The sequence below is a fragment of the Tamandua tetradactyla genome, chromosome 9 (genome assembly GCF_023851605.1).
Source record: "Tamandua tetradactyla isolate mTamTet1 chromosome 9, mTamTet1.pri, whole genome shotgun sequence".
NCBI classification, from domain to species: domain Eukaryota; kingdom Metazoa; phylum Chordata; class Mammalia; order Pilosa; family Myrmecophagidae; genus Tamandua; species Tamandua tetradactyla.
In genome coordinates, this window is record NC_135335.1 from 94,034,826 (window position 1) to 94,060,007 (window position 25,182).

A 25,182-nucleotide genomic window follows, 5' to 3' on the forward strand; every position below is an offset into this window, starting at 1 on the left:
TAATGAAAGAATATCGTAAGTGTAGTAGTAATGACAGTCTTCTAAAGTCTAAGAAACCATTGCCTAACATGATGTCCTGAAGATACTTCCTATGTTTTCTTCTAGGAGATTTATAGCTGGTTCTTATATTTAGGTCTTGGATCCATCTTGAGGTAAATTTTCATATATAATGTAAGGTAGGCGTCCATCTTCCTTCTTTTGTTTGCAGGATATCCAGTTTTCCCAGTACCATTTGTTGAAGAGGCTATTCTTTCTCTATTGAATAGACTTGGCTGCCTTGTCAAAAATCAATTGGCCATATATGTGAGAGTTTTTGCCAAACTCTCAATTTAATTCCATTTGTCTCATGTCTGTCATTGTGTCAGTACCACACACATTCAATTACTGTGGGTTTGTAATAGTTTTTAAAATTGGAAAGCCTTCCAACTTCATTCTTGCTTTTAAAGATGTTTTTTGTTATTTGGAACCCTATATAAATTAGATGATTGTCTTTTCCATTTCTGCAAAGAAGGTTGTTGAAATTTTGAATGGATTGCTTTGAATTTGTAAATTTGGATAGAATTGACGTAACAATATTTAATTTTCTAACTCATGAGCATAGAATGTTCTTGCATTTATTTAGGTCTGTTTTGATTTCTTTAAGCAATGTTTTGTAGTTTTCTGTGTATTAGTCCTTTGCATCCTTTGTTAAATTTCTTGCTAAATATTTGAATTTTTTAGTTTATATGGAGAAATGAAATTTTAAAAATTTCCTCTTCAAATTGTTCATATTATGTATAGAAACACTACTGATCTTTGCATATTGATCTTGTACCCTACCACTTTGATGAATCTGTTTATTAGCTCCAGTCACTCTGTTGTGGCCCTTTTAGCATCTTCTATGCATAGGATCATGTCATCTGCAAATAATAGGGAAAGTTTTTATTATTCCTTTCCAATTTGGGTGACTTTTATTTCTTTTTCTTGCCCAACTGCTATGGTTAGAACTTTTAGTACAACAATGAATAAAAGTGGTGACAGTGGTCATTTTTGTCTTGTTCCTAATCTGAGAGTAAAAGCTCTCATCTTTCACCATTGAATATGATGTTAGCTGTTGTTTTTTCACATGAGCCCTTTATCATGTTGAGGAAGTTTCCTTATACTCATAGTTTTTTTGTTTTTTTTTTTTTTACCAAGAAGGCATGATATTGTTTTTTATCAAATACCTTTTCTGTATCAATTGAAATGATCATGAGTTTTTCCCTCTTTGTTCAATTAATGTGGTGTATTACCTTAACTGATCTGCTAGTGGTGAACCAACCTTGCGTACTTGGGATAAATCGCACTTAATCATGGAGTATGATTCCTAAATGTGCTGTTGGATTCAGTGTATTTGTATTTTGCTGAAGATTTTTTCATCTATATTCATAAGGGACATTGTCCTGTAAGTTTCTTTTCTTTTGGTGTTTTCAACTGGCTTTGGTATTAGGGTAATGTTGGCCTCATAGAATAAATGAGGGAGGGTTCCCTCCTCTTTAATATTTTTGAGGTGTTTGAGCAGAATTGGTGTTAATTCTTCATGTCATGTTGGATAAAATTCAGTCTAGCTATTGGTAGGTTTTTGGTGATTGATTCAATATCTTTTTTAGTTACTGATTTGTTTAGTCTTCTGTTTCTTCTTGAATCAGTGTGGGTATTATGCTTTATTAGGAATTTTCCCATTGTATCTAGGTTATATGATTTGTTGGCATGCAATTTTTCATAGTATCCTGTTATAATTCTTATTGTTTCTATGAAGTGGGTAGTAAAGTCCCCTCTTCTCATTTCTGATTTTAGCTATCTGCATCTCCTCTTTCTTTTTCTTTGTCAGTCTAGCTGAGTGTTTGTCCATTTTACTGATCTTTTCAAAGAACCAAATTTTTGTTTCAATGATTTTCTCTGTAGTTTTTTTCATTCTTTATTTCATCAATAAATAGTTGCTCTAATTTTTGTTATTTCCTTCCTTCTGCTTACTTTTGATTAAGTTTGCTTTTTCTTTTTCTAGCTTTTCCATTGTGAGGGTAGGTCACTCATTTATGGAGTATGATTCCTAAATATGCTGTTGGATTCAGTGTGTTTGTATTTTGCTGAAGATTTTTTTCATCTATATTCACAAGGGACATTGTTTTGTAAGTTTCTTTTCTTTCGGTGTTTTCAACTGGCTTTGGTATTAGGATAATGTTGGCCTCATAGAATAAATGAGGGAGGGCTCCCTCCTCTTTAATATTTTTTGAAGTGTTTGAGCAGGATTTTTTAATATTAGAAGTTAGACCATAAATTTTAGTTTGTTATTGCTGCCTGAAATGCAATATACTAGAAATGGGTTGGCCACTATAAAGGGAAATTTTAAGTTACAAGTTTAGAGTTTTAAGGCCCTAAAAATGTGCCCCCACACTACTTCTGGTTCCTCTACTGTGTGTCTTTAAGTACACAGGGTATCAAGTCTTTATCTGATATGTGGTTTCCAAATATTTTCTCCCACTGAGTTGACTGCCTTTTCACCTTTTTGAGGCAAAGAAACCTTTCTTTCTTTTTTTTTTTATTAACGGAAAGAGAAAAAAAAAAGAAATTAACACAACATTTAGAAATCATACCATTCTACATATGCACTCAGTAATTCTTAACATCATCACATAGATGCATGATCATCGTTTCTTAGTACATTTGCATCGGTTTAGAGGAACTAGCAACACAACAGAAAAAGATATAAAATGTTAATATAGAGAAAAGAAATAAAAGTAGTAATAATAGTAAAAAAAAAAACCAAAAAAAAAAAAACCCTAAAGCTCAGATGCAGCTTCATTCAGTGTTTTAACATGATTACTTTACAATTAGGTATTATTGTGCTGTCCATTTTTGAGTTTTTGTATCTAGTTCTTTTGCACAGTCTGTATCCCTTCAGCTTCAGTTACCCATTGTCTTACCCTGTTTCTAACTCCTGCTGGACTCTGTTACCAATGACATATTTCAAGTTTATTCTCGAATGTCCGTTCACATCAGTGGGACCATACAGCATTTGTCCTTTAGTTTTTGGCTGGACTCACTCAGCGTAATATTCTCTAGGTCCATCCATGTTATTACATGCTTCATAAGTTTATCTTGTCTTAAAGCTGCATAATATTCCATCGTATGTATATACCACAGTTTGTTTAGCCATTCTTCTGTTGATGGACATTTTGGCTGTTTCCATCTCTTTTCAATTGTAAATAACGCTGCTATAAACATTGGTGTGCAAATGTCCGTTTGTGTCTTTGCCCTTAAGTCCTTTGAGTAGATACCTAGCAATGGTATTGCTGGGTCGTATGGCAATTCTATATTCAGCTTTTTGAGGAACCGCCAAACTGCCTTCCACAGTGGTTGCACCATTTGACATTCGAATCTTACAACTGGAGGCAGTTTTATGGACCTTAAACCTAAAGCAAGAGCACTGGAGAAATAAATAAATAAATGGGAGCTCCTCAAAATTAAACACTTTTGTGCATCAAAGAACTTCATCAAGAAAGTAGAAAGACAGCCTACACAATGGGAGATAATATTTGGAAATGACATATCAGATAAAGGTCTAGTATCCAGAATTTATAAAGAAACCTTTCATTTTAAGGAGTTCCCATTTATCTATTTTTTTCTTTCCTTGCTTGTGCTTTTGGTTGTGAAGACCAAAAGCATCTCCAGGTCTTGAAGATATTTCCCTGTATTTTCTTCTAAGAGTTTTATAGTACTGGCTTTCATATTAAGGTCTTTGATTTATTTTGACTTAAATTCTGTATAAGGTGTAAGGTAAGGGTACTCTTTCATTCTTTTGGTTATTGATATCCAGTTCTCCCATGCCTATTTATTGAAAAGACTAATCTGTTCCATTTCAAGATCAATTGACCATAGATTTTGGTGATCTATCACTGCATTCTCAATTTGATTCCATCAGTCATTACTTCAATCTTTGTGCCAGTTCCAGGCTGTGTTGACCACCGTGGCTTTATAGTAAGCTTTACTCAGAAAGTGTTACTCTTCCCACTTTGCTTTTCTTTTTTAGGATATCTTTAGCTATTTGAGGTCTCTTTCCCTTCCAAATAAATTTGATAACTAGCTTTTCGAAGTCTTCGAAGTAAGTTGTTGGAATTTTTATTGGAATTGCATTGAATCTGTAGATCAATTTGGGTATAATTGACATCTTAATGACATTTAACGTTCCTATCTATGAGCATGGAATGTCTTTCCATCTATTTAGGCCTTCGTTTATTTCTTTCAGCAATGTTTTGTAGTTTTCTGTGTACAGGTCTTTGATATCCCTGGTTAAGTTTATTTCTAGATATTTGATTCTTTTGGCTGCTATTCTGAATGGATTTTTTTCTTTAATTGTCTCCTCAGCTAGGTCATTACCTATGTACAGAACTATTACTGATTTTTGTACATTAATCTTATATTCTGCCACTTTGGTGAATTTGTTTATTAGCTCAAGGACCTTTGTTATACATTTCTCAGGGTTTTATGAGTATAGGATTATGTCATCTGCAAATAATGAAAGTTTTACTTCTTCTTTTCCTATTTGGGTACCTTTTATTTCTTTCTCCTGACTAATCACTCTAGGACTTCTAGTGCAATGTTGAATAATAGTGGTACCGGTGGTCATTCTTGCCCTATTTCTGATCTTAGGGGGAATGCTTTCACCTTCTCACTGGTAAGTACGATGCTAGCTATGGATTTTTCATATATATCTTTAATGATATCGAGGAAGTTTCCTTTGAGTCCTACCTTTTGAAGTGTTTATCAAAAAAGGAGGCTGAATTTTGTTGAATGCTTTTTCAGCATCAGTTGATATGATCATGTGATTTTTTTCCCTTTTAATTTGTTTATATGCTGTATTACATTGATTGATTTTCTTATCTTGAACCACCCTTGCATTCTTGGTAAAAACCCTACTTGGTTGTGATGTATAATTCTTCTAATGTGTTGTTGGATTCAGTTTGCTAGTATTTTGTTGAGAATTTTTACAGCTATGTTCATTAGGGAGATTGGTCCATAGTTTTTTCCTTTCGTGTAGCATCTTTATTCAGTTTTGGTATTAGAGTGATATTAGCTTCATAGAACAAGGTAAATAACTCTCCTTTTTCCTAAATTTTTTGAATAGTTTGACAGGATTGGTGTTAGTTTTTTTTCAGAATGTTTGATAAAATTCCCTGGTGAATCCATCTGATCCTGGGGTTTTCTGTGTAGGAAGCCTTTTGATGCCTGTTTGATAATATTTTTACTTGTAATTGGTTTGTTGATGTCTATTTCTTCTTGAGTCAGTTTAGGTAGTTCATGTGTTTCTAGAAATTTATCTATTTCATCTAAGTTGTCTAGTTTGTTGGTGTATAGTTGTTCATAGTATCGTCATGATTTTTAAACATTTCTTCAGGATCCATGGTAATGATTCCCCTCTCATTTCTGATTTTGTTTATTTGTATCCTCCCTCTCTTTTTTCTTTTTCAGCCTAGCTAGGGGCCCATCAATTTTACTGATTTTTCTCAGGAACTAAATTTTGTTTTGTGATTCTTTTCTTCTTCTTCTTCTTCTTCTTTTTATTCTCCAGTTTATTTAGTTATGGTTTAATCTTTGTCATTTATCTCCATTTATTTACTTTGGGGTTAGTTTGATGTTCTTTCTCTAATTTTTCCAGGTGAGTAGTTAAGTTGATTTTTGTTCACTCTTCTTTTTTAATATAGGCATTTAGGGCAATAAATTTCCCTCTCAGCACTGCCTTTACCAAAACCCATAGTTCTGATATGTTATGTTTTCATTTTCATCCTTCTTTAGATATTTATGATTTATCTAGCAATTTCTTCTTTGACCCACTGATTATTTAAGAGTGTGTTTTTAAAATCTTTCTATATATGTGAAAGTTCTGATTCTTTGGTGGTTGTTAATTTATAACTTCATTCTGTTGTGGTCAGAGAAAGTGATTTGAATATTTTCAATCTTATCAAATTTATAAATACATTTTTGTGTTCCAGCATATGATCTATCCTGGATATTCCATGAACACTAGAGAAGAAGAATGTATATTCTGGTGTTTTGGGGTGTAATTATCTATATAAATATCTATTAGGTCTAATTAATTTATCATATCGTTTAGATTCTCTATTTCCTTGGTGATTTTTTGTCTGGTTGTGTATTGAAGTCTCCGACTATCACTGTTGAAACATCTACAGCTTTCAGGGCTTTTGATGATCTTGGTAAGGGTATTTTGCAAATTGGTTTCCTTTATTCATCTGAAGTCTTATATTTACTTGGGTTTGTGTTAAAAGTCTGCTTTTGTACTTGCTTTGTCTGTGGTTCCCCACCAAACCAAGGCCAGGATCTCATGTAGGGGATGTAATTCTGCTTGGGGGTCTATAAAAGCCGGCTCTGTCAGTCCCAGTCTTTCCAGTTCGATGGCAGTCTCTATTATGTGTCTTTCTTTTTTTTTTTGCATGGGTAGGCACTGGGAATCAAACCCGGGTCTCTAGCATGGCAGGCAAGAACTCTGCCTGCTGAGCCACCATGGCCTGACCTAGGCAGATCATTTTTGATCTTTGGTCATGATTCATTAGTCCTTATGCTAACATTTCTCTGTGTATATGTCATCTCTTGGAAGGAGGGGAGAGATAGCTAATCCTTCTGGTATAAAAATGAATTTCAAATTCTCATATGCAAAAAAATGGTATCAGTAAAGGCATAGTAAATACTCTTGTAAAATCTGAGCACCAGTCAAATAATCCTGAGAACAGGAGAAACAGGGAGAACAAAATTCTCTTTGAGTGAATAAACATAGTCTACTGCTTGCCTGTGTCAGTTTCTTTACACTAATGTCACTTAGTTTTCAGAAAATTAAAATGACCATTTAGTTAATAGGAAGAAATTATTATCATATTATTATGTATTATTATCATTATATCTTTTTCATTTCCTCTAAAAGATAGAGGAATTGCTAAAAGGTAGGGCTAAAATTTATATGATTTAACAATGCTTCTTCTTCTTCTGCATTGGTAATTCATATCAGTCAATAAGCCTTCTACTCTTTGAGGTCACTGTCTATATCTGATTCCTCAAATATGACGTTATTTGAAGAAAATTGTTTTGTTTCAGTTGTTCATAGGGGTTTTCTTTTTTTACCTTGTGGAAGATATCGAAGGTCAATATGGAGAAGTCTGGATCAATACTAACTTTATAATATTTTAGATTTTGAAAATAAGTGATGAAATTTAGGTAAATTCTTTAATGCAATAGTTAAAAGCTGACCAATATTGACAAAAGACATAAATATGGAATTCATAAGAGATGAATTATAAATAGCCAAAATATGAAAAAATACCCAATTTTACTAATAATCAAAAATGCCATTAATGACAATGAGATTGCAGTTTTTGATTAATTGACAATAATTTTTAAAGAAATAATAGCACCCAGGGTTGATGAGGATGTGGTAAACATGACATTTTCATAGCATATACACATACTGGTAGTTTATTTATCAACATCCTTGAAAATGTTCATAATCTTTGATATAATAATTCTATTTGTAGGAATTTATTTTAAGAAATTTTAATCAGTGCTGAGGACAAACATGAAGTTACTTATAGTTTTATTTATAGTGTAAGAAATTGAAATTAAATGGCTAAATTATTGATTATTCACTTGGTGAAATACTGTATTGCCTCTAAAAGTTATGTTTTCGAAGAATATTTAGTAATATGACCCAAATGTTTTAATTTTAAGCAATGGAATAAAAATTTTACATTTATGCAAATGCAGCATACATGTGAAAAGAGCAAAAAACCAAATGTGAAAAAGGGAGAATGCCACCAATATCCCAGGATAGGTTCTGTTTTCCTCTTCTCCCTTTTTATATGAGAAAAAAACACCCTTTATTTGAGAATCCTCCAAGTTGAGGTAGAGGGGGCTAAATTTGAGGTAGATTTGAAAAATGGCTAGTTGTTCTTCAGTATGACATGGTCTATGCAAGCTGGGGAAGATATCGGCAAGAGAAATTTCAGGAAGAGGGTGTGGACCCAAGCCCATGTAAATGAAAGATCCTGATTAATTTGAACAAAGACATATATTTTAATGTGACTAGAATCTATGGAATTTAGTAGGTGGGATTTATGGAAGTTATTGTGGAATTAGGACTAGGAAATTATATACCGACCAGATATAAGAGAAGTTGTAAATTATAATTAGATATCTAGATCTTATGAAATGATGGGAAAGTACTGCAGTTTCTTGATTGGGAGAATGAATGGTTGGAGTTATGTTTTAGATAAGAATCTTTTTGTGTGGAGCATAAACTTTTGTGCAAAGGTATGTATGATGGGGAAAAACCAAATGTGAGTGAGACTCTTAAGTCTCAAATGCTGAGATTTGATAAAAGCTTAAAGCAATGGAAAGCCAGTGAGAATGGAGAGGAGAGAATGAATACTGAGGAGATAGAATCTAAAAACTGGTTTGATATATATATATATCAAATGTATATATGTAATGTCCTTGTGATAGTTCCTTTACTTCCAGGTCTTAATTAAAACCTGGCTTTTCCTTTTTAGTCCCTTTATAGTCCTTCATATGGACAGTGCTCATTTTCTGGGCCTCACATACAACAGAGTCCAGAGTCAATATTCTCCCATCTGCTAATTGCTACTTCCCAACGATGACATGACCATTGACAAGCAAAAGTTTGCTCCTTTGAGGACAGGGCACTACTGTCCCTTTTATTTAACTGCTTTTCCAAATCCCTTCATTTATCAAGGGCTTTGACTTCTGTCTCACTATCTTCCTAGATTAAATTTTTTTATCACTTGCAGGTAAGGAGTTTAGATCTATGTAGTTTGTCTTCCAGTGACCTGGTATCTTACGTTCGTAGATTGACATTTCCTTTGGATTTCATTTTAGTTGAGGCCCCAAGAGAGACCATTTTCTCCCATTTCCCCATTCATAACCTTAGCAGGTCACCACTGGCTTATATAAGTTAGGAGAGACTGAAAGGAAGACTGGAAATTGGAGAATTTCTTTAGGGAGGGTCTTTGATGTATTGTGAATAAATCACACCCTGAGTTGAGATTTAGGAGATTTACCTTGAGCCTCAATGCTAGCGAGAGGGGCCCCAAGGATACCCCTAGGGTATCTGGCCCATTCCTACAAGAGTTTGGAGAGGCTTAATCAATTTGTGCCTGACTCAACCTTCAGTCTTATTCAGGTCTGAGAATGGCCAAAGCAGCCCGTTTAGCAGAAGGGAAGGCTATGTGTGGAAATAACTGTACTCACAGGGTGGCAGGTTAAAGGTCTCGATTTCAAGGCACATTAGCAGGACTATCTCTTATAGTTGTTTTAAAAAAATCCTGTCCCAAATGGCTTCTTTCTAGAGGCTGAGGAAACCCAAACAGAAAGAGAACTATGGTGTACTTCTGAATGCAGAAGGTGGGAGTTATGTAAAGGTTGGGGTGGGTGGGATGGGATGGTGAAGTTCCTACGTGTGTAAGGAGAGGCATATCCAAGGTTGAGGAAGCTGCAGCATTGCACTAGAGTGGCTCATTATGGAGCAATGAATGTATCTAAGAGTAAGTTTTAAACATCTGGTCAAAGGAAGCCAACATGATTGCCTTTCACGTTAGACTTTTCCTGTCCCTACCTCTCCTCTCAACTCTGCTAATCTCTAATTGGGAGGAGCAAGAGGCAGCATGAGGAATGGGAGAAGTGGGAAATGCCAGAAGAACCCTGAGGGTAGGGTGATTTTGTGTGGTTTGTCATTTAGGATTTTTACACTGGACTGGACACATTAATTACTAAAATTGGACTTCATGTACTAAGTGAAGTGAAAACTTTTTATTATTTGAGGCTAAGTGGATGTGCTATGGAACCTTTTGGATTTTATTCAGGGACAGGGGAAGAACTGACCCTGCAGAGAGGGTTTGAGTGCACAATGAAGCAATGGGAGGGAAGGGAATGGTGACTTGTTTCATCCTGTCAGTCCTGCCCATTCAACTTGCCAGTTACTCTGTGAATTACATTGCCCTAAGTTCCTTAACTTCAGCCACATATCCTCAAGGGCCACAGTGAATAATTTCCCAATTTTGATCTTCCTCTGAAATCTTAAGTGCGGGTATGATATGCAGTTGACCACAACCACTTATACTTCCAGGTCTATAATTTTGTAAATCCTACCACATATACTCCCTGACAGTACCCTGATCTAAAAAATCCCTTTGCTTCAAGCATATCAGTCTCATTCCAGCTTTACTTTACTTCTCTATTTAGCCTACATTGCTTGATATATCATTTCAGACATTTTCTACTAGTCATAACTTTCAAACCTCATTGCTCTTCAATTGCACTTGTCAAACAAAGTTCTAATAATGGACTCAACCATTTGTACCTCTTTGTTCTCTCATAGACTCAATGGTTTGTTTCCGACTTAGGAAAATAAGGGTAAATCCTAGTAGCTAGTCTCAGAGTTTGGTAGTACATATATTCCATTTCACTTTATAAAAAAATAATTTCTACATTGTGTTTCGGCAGCCAATTTCTATTTGGATTAAAAAAACCCTCCTTATCTTAATTCTCCATTTGTCACATTTGTTTTGTCATAATCTGTCCCATTATCTCAAAAAAGTAGTCTAAATTTCTGCAGAACCTTTTTAGCATATGTTCTACAAAATATCAGCACAATTTAAATTCCTCATAAAGGCACATAGGTTTAAAATCATCTCAGACTTGGAATCAGTATTCTGAAATAGATAAGACTATCAAATGAAGGAATTGAGTCTTGTATGTGGCCTGGATTATTTAAAACACAGTATCTCATATGCAGTTTCATAAAAGTTGTGGGCACCTTGGATCAAATTGGTTTCTTGCTTTCAGATTGCAGATGCGAGAAGTAGATCTTAAAAACCAGAAAATATTTACTGTAAATATAGAAATAAAGGAATAAGATAATCCCCAGGCAGCTGCCATGACTCCTCACCTGACCTCTCTTGGGAAACACAGGAAGAAGAAAAATGAAATATTGGGACAGAGCCTGGACACAGCTCTAGGCTAGGATTTACTATTAAGTAAACAGCTTCTGATCTGAACTTGAAATTCTAGCATCTGTTTCTCAGAAAGAGACAAGAATATTCAAGCTTTGTATATTTCCAGTTTCCCCAAAAAGGCAGGCTCTCTCCCAATCCTGTATTTCCACATTAGCTGAATTTTCTGCATTCCTATTGCTTACCCACCTGATACCCTCCTCTTACTTTTTTTTTTTTTTTTTTTTTTTTTTTTTAAGAGAGAGGGAGGAAGGGAAGGAAAGACAGAGAAGGAAGGAAGGATGGAAGGAAGGGAAACATTTTTAAACATTTTCTTGTTTTATTATATTTTGTTTGTTTGTTTGTTTTTTACATGGGCTGGGGCCGGGAATCGAACCGGGGTCCTCCGGCACGGCAGGCAAGCACTCTTGCCCGCTGAGCCACCGCGGCCCGCCCTCCTCTTACTTTTTATGTCTCAGCTTAAATGCTACATTGTTCTTGCTCCTTGAACACTAAAGTAAGGCTCCTTCTCTTAGACTCTCACCACATGTTCTATACATCTAGTGATTGAATGAACTATTTCCACAGTGTTTTGCAAGAACTCTATTTCCTTTAGTTGTTCTACGAAACAAAACAAACAAACAAGCAAAAGATAAAACAACCCCCTAAAAATATTTTATGGTCAAATAAATTTCTTTCTATTCTAGGCTTTCTTTTAAGAAACATCTGCCTGTGAGCTTCTATCAAACACTTTTGGGAAAAGCTGTCTAACTGTGTTGTGATATGTTTTCTTCACACTTCCTCTCCACTATACCATATATGTTTGTATCAACAATATATATGTTGTTATCATATTGTATATGATATATATATAATTTGTATAAAAAATATAGTGCCTGGCATATAGTAGGCCCTTAATGAAATTATTTGATAAATGAAAACTCAGGAGAAAGGAAGATGATGACTTCCATATTTGAAGCCTGGGCAACTAATCGGGTTATTTATTATTGGATGACTCCCCCCCCCCCCAAATTTAGCGGCATAAAACAACCATTTTTAAAAATGTCCTCAGACTTTATGGGTCTGGAATTCAAAAAGGGCACAGTAGGAACAAGTCCCCTCTGCTTCTTGATATATAGGGTTCTTGCTGGAATCACTCAAATGGCAGGGGGTGCCTGGGATGGCTGGGAACTGGCAGGTCTGCAGCTGGAGGAATGACTCCCAAGATGGTGTTTTCACTCAACTGAAACCATGTGGCCTCCCCAGCATGGTGGTCTTAGTATCACTGGACTTTTTACATTATGGCTCAGGGCCCCAAAAGCAAGTGTTCCCAGAGACAAAGAAGAAGCTGTAAGAGATTTTTATGACCCAGCCTAGGAAATCTCAGGTATATCAAAGAATTTGCCACCATGGTTAATATTGCTACAACATTTGTGAGGATGGTGATGTCATTGATTGATATAAGGGATTGAGAAGAAGTGAAGGTTTGCTGGGTAGGAGAGAGTGGTAAATGTTTTTTAGTCTGAGATACATGTGGGCATTTAGGTGGGGATGTCTAGAGGCAGTCAAGAGAATTTATCTGGAGCTCAGAGAAGACATGGGAGTTGACAAATGAGGGCTAGAGTTTATACCAGGTGGTTGGAAGATGCAAGAATAATCGAGATTATCTAGAAAAAATTTGCAGGGGAAAGGAAAAATGCTAGGCTATAGTTGGTAATGCCAAATTTTTAGGGAGAAACTAGAGAAAACTCTGTAAGGAAAAGGAGCTGAGAAGCTGCAGTCACAGCGGTGGGAGGGTAGTTCTGTAGAAGCCCAAAGAAGGAGTTTCAAGGACAGCATGGCTAACAGTATCACATGTCTCAGAGAGGCCAAGTAAGGTAAGTGTCCATTGGATCTGGCAATTATGGAATCCTTTAGTAAGGGTGGTTTCAGTAAAGAAGGGCTGAGAGCCCGAGAGAGCAGTGGTGAACAGTTGCTGGGAAGGAGGTTGATGAAGGAAGCAAGAGTTTGAAAATACTGGAGAGTAAAGGAGCTTTGAGGAAGTGTATTAAGTGAAGATGGGCTCTGCTTTCAGGGGTTGCATTGAGGTGGTAAGAAAGCTCCCTTTTTCTACCTGCACAAACTTTTCCTTGTGATTTCACTAAAGAGTCACATGGCACCTCATTCACAATTGCTGAAATTGTGTAAAAGTCATTGAACAGAAAAAGCTTTTAGGCGTACAAGGCAGCCAGGATGGATCACATAACAGTCCAAACATGTGACACATCCCTAGATAAGTCTGAAGCTACAGCCAATAATGGCCTCTGGAATTTGCCAGGGAGTAGCCATTGCGAGTAGCAAATACACTTCCTCTGTTTGGCATCTGCTGGCTGCTGAGCAAGACAGTTAGCAAAGTCCGTTTTCCTGAAGGGTTAAGAGTCATGCTGACTCTGTTGTTGTAAAGACGTGTCTACTTATGGGGAGTGAATAAGGACTGTTGGATCAGGAAAGTGTTATGTCATCTTACACGTTCTACTAGTCCTTCTGATTTTTTTCCCTGCAGGAAAAGGCCAAAGCGATCATACAGGAGAAACAGTTTTTCTGTTCTGTGGGACTTGAACATGGCTGTTAGAGGAAAAAAAACCTGTTAGAGTAGATAACTTGTGATTAAATGAATTAATGAATGCAAAGTTCTTAGAACAGTATCTGTTCTGAGAACACCACATAAGTGTAAAATGTTATCATTTGATTATTATATTGTAGCTCTAAAAATAAGATTATAGTTTGATTTGAAGGAAATTCTTTTTTCCTTTTCTTACATTTCTTAGACAAGACAAACTTCCTATTTTGGATATTTTCAACAAACATTTAAAACATGAGAGTAAAGTTTCTTTAGCCCTAAGTAAAAGTACCATTAGTAGAAAAACAAGAAAGGGAAAAGATCGACGTGTGCTCAAAATAGAGTCCAGAGCAGTTAGAAGGAAAAATATGAGAGGATCGAATGGTAGCCCATGACAAACCCTAGGATCTGTCCTGTAACCACTCTTTGAACAGTGCTTTGAAAACTCTTGCTTTTTCATTTCTTTGCTTTGTATATATATTATATTATACAATAAAAAAAGTTAAAAAAATAAAGCCCAAATTTGACAACTGAGTGGATGTATTTAATTTAAGTGGATGTCCTTTGTTGGCTGGTGGGCTTTGATTCCAGCGACTTGTTTTTTCACTCTGAATATCCAGCTTGAGAGGGGTATCCTTTTGGGAAGGGCAATGTGCTCAAGTGAGAAAATGTATGGTTGTAAAGTGATCTGACTTGAAGGCCAACTGAAAATTAGGGGCCCCATTGTACAACTCCTGCTTTTTTTACTCTCTCAGAGAAAGAGAATGCTAGAATATCAAGTTCAGGTCAGAAGCTGTTTACTTAATAGCAAATCCTAGCCTAGGGCTGCATCCAGACTGTCCCGATCTCTCATTTTTCTCTTGCCTGTGCTTTGCAGGAGAGGCCAGGTGAGGAGTCACGACAGCTGGCTGGGGAGGTCTAGAGCAGGATCTATGGGGATTATCTTATTCCTTTATTCTTACTCTGACAATAAAATCTTGTTTACCCAAATCATCTTCTCATGCCTGTCTGTACTTTGAAAGCAGGATTCAAGTTTGACTCAATGCCCACAAGAATTTTATAAAATTCCACATGAAGCTGTGGCTTAGATGGTGGGAGAAAAGTAGATGGTAGGATTTTTTACTTCAAGAAGTTAACAATACGTTTAGGCATGATTGAAACCCATAGTTATATATAGTTGAAGTCTAAATGGACTTATAAACTTGGAGTATTTATGTTTACATACAAGTTTTCTGACTAGAAAAATAGTGGGAAGCTTTATGTAAATTTTAGAGGGATGTTTTAGGAACATGGAAAATATTGAGGGGGTAAGTGTGACAAATTAGAGATAAAGATGCATTTTAAAAATTGTTCCATAAGACAGTATGTTAGCTTGTTAGCTGCAGGAATACAATATGACAGGACTGGAATGGCTTTTACAAAAGAGGAATTTAATAAGTTACAAGTTTACAGTTCTAAGGAAGTGAAAGTGTCCAAATTAAGGCAACAAGAGGTTACCTTCTTGTTACCTTGAGTAACAAGAGGTTACTCAAAATAGGCTGGTACTGTCCAGAACACCTCTGTCAGCTGGGAAGTCATGTGGCCGGCATCTGCTAGTCCCTTGCTACTGGGCTCCTTTGCTTTCAGCCTCTGTTCCTGTGGGGGTTCCTCACTTCATTTCTCTGTGGCTACCTCTCATTTCTTGGCTTCCCTTGGCTCTCTCCAGGTTCTGGCTTGCTTAATATGTCATGGCGATGTCTGATGGGCTCCAAGCATCATCAAACACCCACGTCTCTCTTTTCCACGTGTCAGCTCTGCTCTGAAGTTTCTGTCCACTCTGAGGCTTCTGTTGCTTCAGTTATTTCTGACTCTCTCCAAAATGTTTCTTCTTTTAAAGGATCCTACTAAACAAATCAAGACTCACCTGGAATGGGTGGAGTCACATCTCCATCTAATCAAAGGTCCACACCCACGACTAGACATGTCACACCTCCACGGAGATGATCTGATCAAGTTCCAGCCTATAGAGCTGAATAGGGATTAAAAGAAATGGTTGTTCCCACAAGATTGGATCAGGACTAAACATGGCTTTTCTGGGGTACATAATACTTTCAAACTGGCACAGATCGAAATAGAACCTACAATTATTTTACATAGAAATAATTTTGACAAACTGAAAAATGCATAGGCCTGATTTCATCAATCCTATTGAGGGCAATCCTTGGACATTTCCAGTACTCTTCTGAGTTGAAGAACGGTTAAAAGTGATTATCTACACACAATGGATCATTTTCCATTTGCATGCAAGTACCCTACGAGCTTCTTAAACAGAAAATGAATTTAAGACAAATAAACAAACATAGTCCTTGACCCTCTAACTCCTACTGGATTTCATCTCATGCTCTCCTTTCCTTTATGGCAAAAGTCCTCAAAGGAAGTGTCTCTGCTCACTGTATTATCCATGTTGTTAAATCTAACAGGCAATGCCCAGGTCACTTTACCTGACCTTACTGCCCTACTGGAAACTCTTGATCACTCTCTTCTCCTTGAAACCCTGTTTTTACTTGGTTTCACTTCTGACCTTGACCAGAGCTGTTTCTTTGGAGTGTTGAAGAAGAAAGACTACAAAGGTCATATAAGAAGTTTGAGAAAAAGAAAAGAACGCCGTGGGTAGAGGTCTCTCTTTGAGAAGGTTTGATGATCTAAGAGATCAGGAAGAATTGCTGCCGCACAGTCAATGAGCTCTGCGAGAGGATGGAACCTTGTGCCAAGTCTAGCTGTAGTTGCTGTAGTAACTGAATAAACTAATAGTATCACAGTTAGAAACCAATTTACCTTGATATTTTTCTTGAAAAGATGTATCCTTCAACATGTTAAAGACTCTCACCCTCAGTGTGAGAGAAATAGAGAAGGGAACTGCTGTGAGGTACCATTTTTCGTTCATCAGACTGGCATAGATAAAAATGTTTGCTAACTTCTGTGTTGAAGGACTGTGGACAAATCATTACTCTCATATAGTTATGGTGAGAGTATAATTAGTACAGACTGTATGGAAGATGATTTGGCAAATATTTATCAAATTTACAAATGCAAAATACATTTTTTTTTTTTGCCAGAGAGTGTACTACTTGTTTATTCAACTGATATACAAGCAGCAAATGACATTTTAAAAGGTTTATTTATGGCCCCACTTTTAATATTAGAGAGATGGCAGATAATTTAAATATTTTATCTACTCCATTTTTATCAATAGTGGTATTGATTTTTGCCAATTTTAATTAATGGTAGACATATATATATATACATAAATTGTGGTGCATTCATGCAATGGAATACTATAAAGCTATAAAACAGGAATATGGAAGCTTGTTATCCACTGAAGATCTCTGAGAAGTACTACTAAATGAAAAAGCCAGGTGTAGAACAGTGTGTACAGTTTACTATGATTTTTGGAGAAACCACGTGTATGGTTCTTTTTACGCATACATTCATAAAAACACACATACAGATATGAGCTTGCATATGCCTAAGATATCTCCAGAAAGATACAAAATATTTTAAACACATATTTCATGGGAGGCACTGTGCTAATTCATTGTCACGTGGCTCCATTTTAATGATGGCATCTATTGTGTAAAGAAAAAAGAAAATACATGAGAATTTAAAAATTAGACATGTTTATTCAGCTTGTAGCTAAATATTTTAATTATGGAAAACTACCAATTTTAAATCTTAAAAAATCAAGAAGTGAAAATGAGATTTATATTCAATTAGCCCAAACAAGTTATTTCCAATCATTTAAAATAGTAATTTACACTCTTGTCACTCGTAATTTCTTTCAAGTAAAATTTGTGGAAATAAATTATAATTTTTTGAAACATGTAGTATGTGCTTTAAACTATTTTAACAAATTATAGATTAACATAATTCATTACATCCAAAATTATATTCAACATTATATCCAAGTCTATGAGTCTAATATAATATAAATATAAATAAAATATTAAATCCATTGGTGAACTTAGCATAGTCATTTAATTTTAATCCTCCTAAATTTTTCTTGCTTTTTATTTTTTGCAGTATTATTTCTAAAAATAGGCCCTATCACTACTGAAAGGAAGTGCAGTGCAATTCTTCCAATTTAACTTTCTTTTTTCGTTCAGTTATATAGATTTTTTTCATGTTCTGGGCAATTTACACTTTACTTTATTTGATATATTTGACCTACATCAAAACAGGGAATTTATGGCCATTTTCTTTTCTCTTCAGCAACTTAAATTTAACCAGGTTTTTTTTTTTGCCTCTTTTGTCTGGGGAACAGAAGCTTTACTATACAATGAATATATCATAAAAAGCACATGTTGAAATTATACCTGAGAATAATCCTTATAGATTTCTTAAAGTGATATCATATTAACCTGTGATAAATATTTACACATTTTGGAACATAGGATCTTTTTTCAGTGTTTTTGACTGTACTTTCTAAGGTGCCATTTGTCAAATAAACTCATTTCTAATAGTCAAAGAATGGTGTAAGTTTCAAGATTTCTAACAGGTACTCTTGAAACACCATAGTGATATCTTTTATCAGGGCAAAGTTCTAGTTGACAATTCAAAGACATACCTTTTTCTGAATGATCTATTGTTATAAGGAAATACTTGTGAACAAAAGGTGAAAATAACCAAAGCAGGAATCAGGTATCCAGGTTGAGAACAAGAATACTGAATGGAATATATGGGCAAAGTCTAAGGGCTTGAATGACAGCTCAACAAGATGGGATTTCAGGCATTTTCAAAATGCTGCTTTTGTGCTCTACTTTAAAGTATCTGGCTGCCTTTCTTTTATTCAGATGATGGTAAATATTCAACACTCATGTATATGAGTTTCCATTTACTCAAGTGACACAAATATTCATGTTTTATTGAACTTCATCCAGTAACTATATGCTTTTAAAAGATTCGCATTCTCAGGTATATTTCATAGATTATTTCTTTACATGTATATGTTATAAATATTATATTTTCCTTGAAATATGAAGGTCTTGAAATAGAGGGTAAGTAATATAGCTACATTTAATCAAATAATCTACTACAAAGAGCTAAGGTCAAGAAAGAAAAAACCTGTTAATATGTTGAAGCATGTAAATAATCAAATTCTAACTTTCCAATTTTGAAAATATTCATAGGAATATTTTATGACCCTCCTTTATAATGGTGCTTTTCAAGCAAACTCACCTGCAGTCATCTAGGTGATAGTAATTAGGGTAGTTCTAGAGATTTGGAACACCCTTGTAATATTATTGAAAAAAATTACTAGACAATTTTCAAAGACTTTTATTATTCTGAGTGATGTTTTGTGAATGAAAGATAAATATTACATTGTCAGAAAGCGAATACCTAGGAATGAAGTTTGAAAGATATCTCAAAGACACAATTTTAAGGAATTATTCTTTTTTTAAATTTTTGGAGGGGTGGCAAATCAAACTTATGCATAATCAGAGTGGAAACTAAGGTAAGATTTTGGAGCTGAAGTTCTTTTTTTTTTTTTTTTTAGCTATGAGTAATGAGAATATGTAATCTACTTATGCTATAGTGTATTTCTTATGAAGTTCTTTAGTTAAATCCAGGAACATTTTGAATAGTGAAAATCATTTGAGGAGGGGCAATTGAGTAATTTTAATTTTTGTATTTTACTAAACAAACTACAAGAAATTTGACTTAAATACAGTTTACCACTGAATTTTTAACAGAGAACTTAAATAGAAAATATAATCAGAGATATCATCTTAAAAATATTTATACAAAAGCTTATTGGGTTTCCTTTAAGATAGATTAAAATGAAAACAACAATAACAAAATTATTCTTCTGTGACAACCTAGAAAATCCCAGCTATTACTTTATCTGAATAAATTTCCGTTTCAGTGTCTGCACACTCTTCTTGCAGGTGAAATGGAGCGGAACCGACATGAAGCATGATTTACACGGAGAGACCACTATTCAACCTACAGGCTTATTACAAATGGCTCCTGTTAGATAGAATTTTGTAAGACATGACCTTGGGCACATCTACGTATATGTGAGTTTTGGAATAGAAAGGAGGAAACGTGATTTTAGATTGGCTGTAACCTCAGATAACATTTACTGTGCCTCATTTTGTTAGAAGAAGTAAGTGAGGTCCAGAGGGACTAAATGATTTGCTCAGGGTTATGCAGCTAGTTAATGGCAGAGGTGATATAACTCAGGCCTCTTAAGTACCCTCTGAGACGATTCTTTCTGAACATCACTCCTATTGCCCTGCCTCCTTGTGTTCACGTGGTCATTACCTGGCCCATGCCATCATCATCTTCCATCTGGCCTGCTATTCCCTCTTTGTGATAAGCCAGAAGGTCATCATCATGGGTTTCAGAATTTTTATTTTGTTTTAAAATATATATATATATATTTAACTGTTTTTATCGTATAGTATAACATATATACAAAGCAAAGAAATAAAAAAAAGCAATAGTTTTCAAAGCACTCTTCAACAAGTAGTTACAGGACAGATCCCAGAGTTTGTCATGGGCTACCATACTATCCTCTCAGATTTTTCCTTCTAGCTGCTCCAGAATACAGGAAGCTAGAAGGCTTAAATATTTTATCATCACCATCGACTTTTTTTCATTCTTTTTTTGTGAAAAATAACACATATATAAAAAAGCTTTAAATTTCAAAGCACAGCATCACAATTAGTTGTAGAAGATATTTCAGACTTTTACATGGGTTATAATTCCACAATTTTAAGTTTTTACTTCTAGCTGCTCTAAAATACTGGAGACCAAAAGAGAAATCAATTTAATGATTCAGGATTCATATTCATTTGTTAAATCCAATCTTCTCTGTATAACTCCACCATCACCTTTGATCTTTCCATCCCTCTCTTTAGGGTTGTTTGGGCTGAAGCAATTCTAAATTTTTCATATTCGAATGGTCTGTCACTAATATGGGGTAGGGAGATGGAACTATCTGATGTTCTGGAGAGGCTGGGCTAGGTTTCAGGATTTATCTGGACCAGGGGCCTATCTGAAGGTTGTAGGTTCCTGGAAAGTTTCTCTAGTGCATGGAACCCTTGTGGAATCTTATATATTATCCTAGATTTTCTTTAGAATTGGCTGGAATGGTCCTAGTTGGGAGTTGGGAGGTCATGATAGGTTGCATGGTCTAACTGAAGCTTGCGTAAGAGCAACCTCCAGAGTAGCCTCTCGACTCTATTTGAACTCTCTCTGCTACTGAAACTTTATTAATTACACTTCTTTCCCCCCTTTTGGTCAGGATGGAATTGTTGATCCCATGGTGTCAGGTCTGGATTCATCCCTGGGAATCATCTCCCATGTCACCATGGAGACTTTCCCCCTTCCCTGGATGTCATGTCCCATGTAAGGGGGAGGGAAATGATTATACTTGCAGAGTTGGGCTTGGAGAGACTGAGGCCACATCTGAGCAACAAAGGAGGCCCTTCAGAAATAACTCTTAACTGTTCCTATAGTTGTCTAACTTTCTCCACTATTGACATAAACTTCACAAGAGTAAGCCTCATGATCGAGGCCATGGCCTATTGATTTGGGTGTCCCTAAAGTTTGACACAGTATCAGGGAATTTCCTGATGGTAAAGTTTAATAGTTCCATATTTTTTCTCCTATCCCTCAAGGGACTTTGCCAATGCTTTTTGATTATCTGCTTAATATACTCTAGGATGTATCAAGGCATCACAAAAATCTATACAGGATTAAAGGACCTCTTTCTTATTCTGGATTCCCTGTGTTTCAGTTGGTCAAATTAGCTATACAAATAGGTTGAATTAGATTATGCACTACAGAAAATTTCAGTTCCAGACCAAATAAACCTTTCTTCCATTGGTCTCAAAGAGTGTGTGTGGTTCTAAAATATAGACACTGTCCTCATTTCCCCTATGTTTTGAATTACTTTAACCCCAACCTGTTTGGCTTCATTCCTAAAATATCAGGTTATATGTATAAAACAGCCTCTCAAAATCCAGAAATAATAATCACCACTCCAGACTTAATAAGTCTGCTTCAAAAGCTTACAATCTCAGCCCCTGTTTTCTTATAAGCATTTCCTAAAGGTGACCATACCATTGTTCTTTTGTTTCTGGCTTATTTTATCTCACTAAATGTTCCATATGTTCATTCACAGCGTTGCATGCCTCATGACTTTGTTCCTTTTTATAGAGGCACAACCTTCATCATAAGTATACACCATCATTTGCCATTCTACTTCTCCATCAGTGCATCCTTCAGCCACCTGCATTCATCGAGCATCATGTGGAGGACCCAAAGTCCACAGTCCATCAACATTCTCAATTTTAGATAATTTCATTGTTCACAAGAGAAAGACAACCAGAAACATACTCTCACCAAATAGGAAATCTAAACCTTTTCTTAACTCTTATCCCTTCCCCCATTATTTCCCTCTGCAGTTGCTATGGTAGTGCTGATGGTTTCTTTTTGAGCATAGCTCATAGCATGCAATGGCAGTTTTCCCCCTGTACCCTGGACTTAAACGCTCTTTATACCAGAATCATATCTTTGAAGTAATTCTTGTGAGAATTAATTCATATTTCTAGTGTTAATCAGTGGAACCCATAGGTCTATACAACCCGTTTCAATCTTATTCATCTTCAATATGGCAATATTATTTATAGACCCACTGGAGAACCACCTTCACTCCTATCTATTCCTTTACATTGGAGTTCAACCTCATTAGCTAACAGTTCACACATCTCTAGCTTCTATGTATCTCTAAGTTCCCTATATTCTATATTATAATCCTCTGATTATACCTTTATGCTGGTCATAAAAGTGGAATCATCCAGTTGGTGTGTCCTTTCGTGTCTGGCTAATTTCACTCAGCATTATGCCCTCAAGGCTCATCCATCTTTTCATATGCTTCAGGACATGATTTTGTCTTACTGCTGCATAATATTCCATTGTGTGTGTGTGTGTGTATATATATATATATATATATATATATATATATATATACCACATTTTGTTGATCCACTTGTCTGTTGATAGGCATTTGGTTTGTTTCCATATTTTGATGATTGTGAATAATGCTGCTATGAACATCAGTGTGGAAATATCTGTTTGTGTTATTGCTTTCAGCTCTTTTGGGTATACACCAAGTAGTGCTATTGCTGGGTCATAGGGCAACTTGATATGTAGTTTCCTAAGGAACTGACAATCAGTCATCCATAGTGGCTGCACCATTATACATTCCCACCAGCAGTGTGTAAGTGTCCTAGTTTCTCCACATCCTCTCCAACATTTAAAGTTTCCTATTGGTTTAGTAGCAGCCATTCTTATAGGTGTGAGGTGGTATCTCATTATAGTCTTGATCTGCGTTTCTCTTATAGTCAGTGAAAATGAGTATCTCTTCATGTGCTTTTGAGCCATCTGTACTTGGTTTTCAGAAAAAAGACATGAATGGGCCTATTCATATCTTTAGCCCATTTTGTAATTGGCATGTTTGTTCTTTTGTTGCTGAGTTGTGTGATTTCTTTGTATAGACAGGAAATCAAACCTTTGTCTGATATGTGCTTTCCAAATATTTTCTCCCATTGAGTTGGCTGCCTCTTCACATTTTCGACAACATCTTTTGAAGGGCAGAAGCATTTGATTTTGAGGAGTTCCCATTTATCTATTTTTTCTCTCATTACTTGTGCTTTGGGTGTTAAGTTTAGGAAGCTACCTTCTATCACTAGGTCTTGAAGATGTTTCCCTACATTTTCTTCTAGAAACTTTATGGTGCTAGTTCTTATATTTAGGTGTTTGATCTGCTTTGAGTAAATTTTTGTGTAGGGTCTAAGATAGGGGTCCTCTTTCATTCTTTTGGATATTGATATTCTGTTCTTCCATACCCAATTATTGAAAAGATTATTTTGTCCCAGTTCAGAGGATTTGGGGGCCTTGTCAAAACTCAATTGACCATAGATTTCGTGGTCTATTTCTGCACTCTCGATTCATTCCATTGGTCAATGTTTCCATCTTTGTGCCAGTACCACGCTGTTTTGACCAATGCAGCTTTATAATAAGTCTTAAAGTCAGGAAGTGTTAATCCTCACACTTTGTTCTTTTTTTTCAGGAGGATTTTAGCTATTCAGGCTCTCTTTCCCTTCCAGATGAATTTGGTAGTTAGCTTTTCCAAATCTTCAAAGTAGGTTGTTGAAAGTTTGATTGGTACTGTGTTGAATCTTTAGATCAATTTGGGAAGAAGTGACATCTTAACTATATTTAGCCTTCCTATCCATGAGCAGGGAATATCTTTCCACCTATTTAGATCTACTTTGATTTCTTTTAGCAAAATTATGTAGGTTTCTGTGTACAAGTCCTTTACATCCCTAATTAAGTTCATTCCTAAGTACTTGATTTTTTAATTGCTGTTTTGAATGGAATTTTTGCTTTAACTAACTCTTCAGCTAGGTCATTGCTTGTGTATAGAAATGTTACTGATTTTTGCACATTCATTTTATATCCTGCCACTTTGATGAATTTGTTAATTAGCTCAAGTAACTTTGCTGTAGATTTCTCAAGATCTTGCAAGTATAGTATCATATCATCCTTTCCAATTTGGATGCCTTTTATTTCTTTGTCCTGCCTGATTGCTCTAGCTAAAACTTCTAGCACAATGTTGAATAATAGTGGTGACAGTGGGCATCCTTGTCTTGTACCTGATCTTAGGGAGAAAGCTTTCAGTCTCTCTCCATTGAGTACAATGCTGACCATCGGTTTTTCATATTTTCCTTTTATCATATTGAGGTAGTTACCTTTGATTACTAACTTTTGGAGTGGTTTTATCAGAAAAGGATACTGAATTTTGTTGAATGTTTTTTTAGCATCAGTCAAGATGATCATGTGATTTTTCCGTTTTGATTTGTTAATGTGCTGTATTACATTAATTGATTTTCTTGTGTTGCACCATCCTTGCATTCCTGGTATAAATTCAACTTCGTCATGGTATATAATTCTTTTAATGTGCTGCTGGATTTGACATGCTAATATTTTATTGAGAATTTTTGCATCTGTGTTCATTAGGGAGATTGGCCTGTAGTTTTCCTTCCTTACAGCATCTCACCCGGTTTTGGTATTAAAATGATATTAGCTTCATAAAATGAGTTAGTAAAGTTCCTTTTCCCTCAATTTTTTGGAAAAGTTTGAGCAGGATTGGTGTTAGTTTGTTTTGGAATGTTTGATAAAATTCCCCTGTGAAGCCATCTGGCCCTGGGATTTTCTTTGTAGGAAGATTTTTGATGATTGATTGAATCTCTTTACTTGTGATTGGTTTGTTGAGATCTTCTGTTTCTTCCTGAGTCATTGTAGCTTGTTTGTGTGTTTCCAGGAATTAGTTCATTTCATCTAAGTTGTCTAGTTTGTTGGCATTTAGTTGTTCATAGTATCCTCTTATGATTTCTTTTATTTCTTCAGGGTCTGTGGTAACACACCCCTTCTCATTTCTGATTTTATTTACATCCTCTCTCTTGTTTTCTTTGTCAGTCTTGCTAGTGGCACATCAATTTT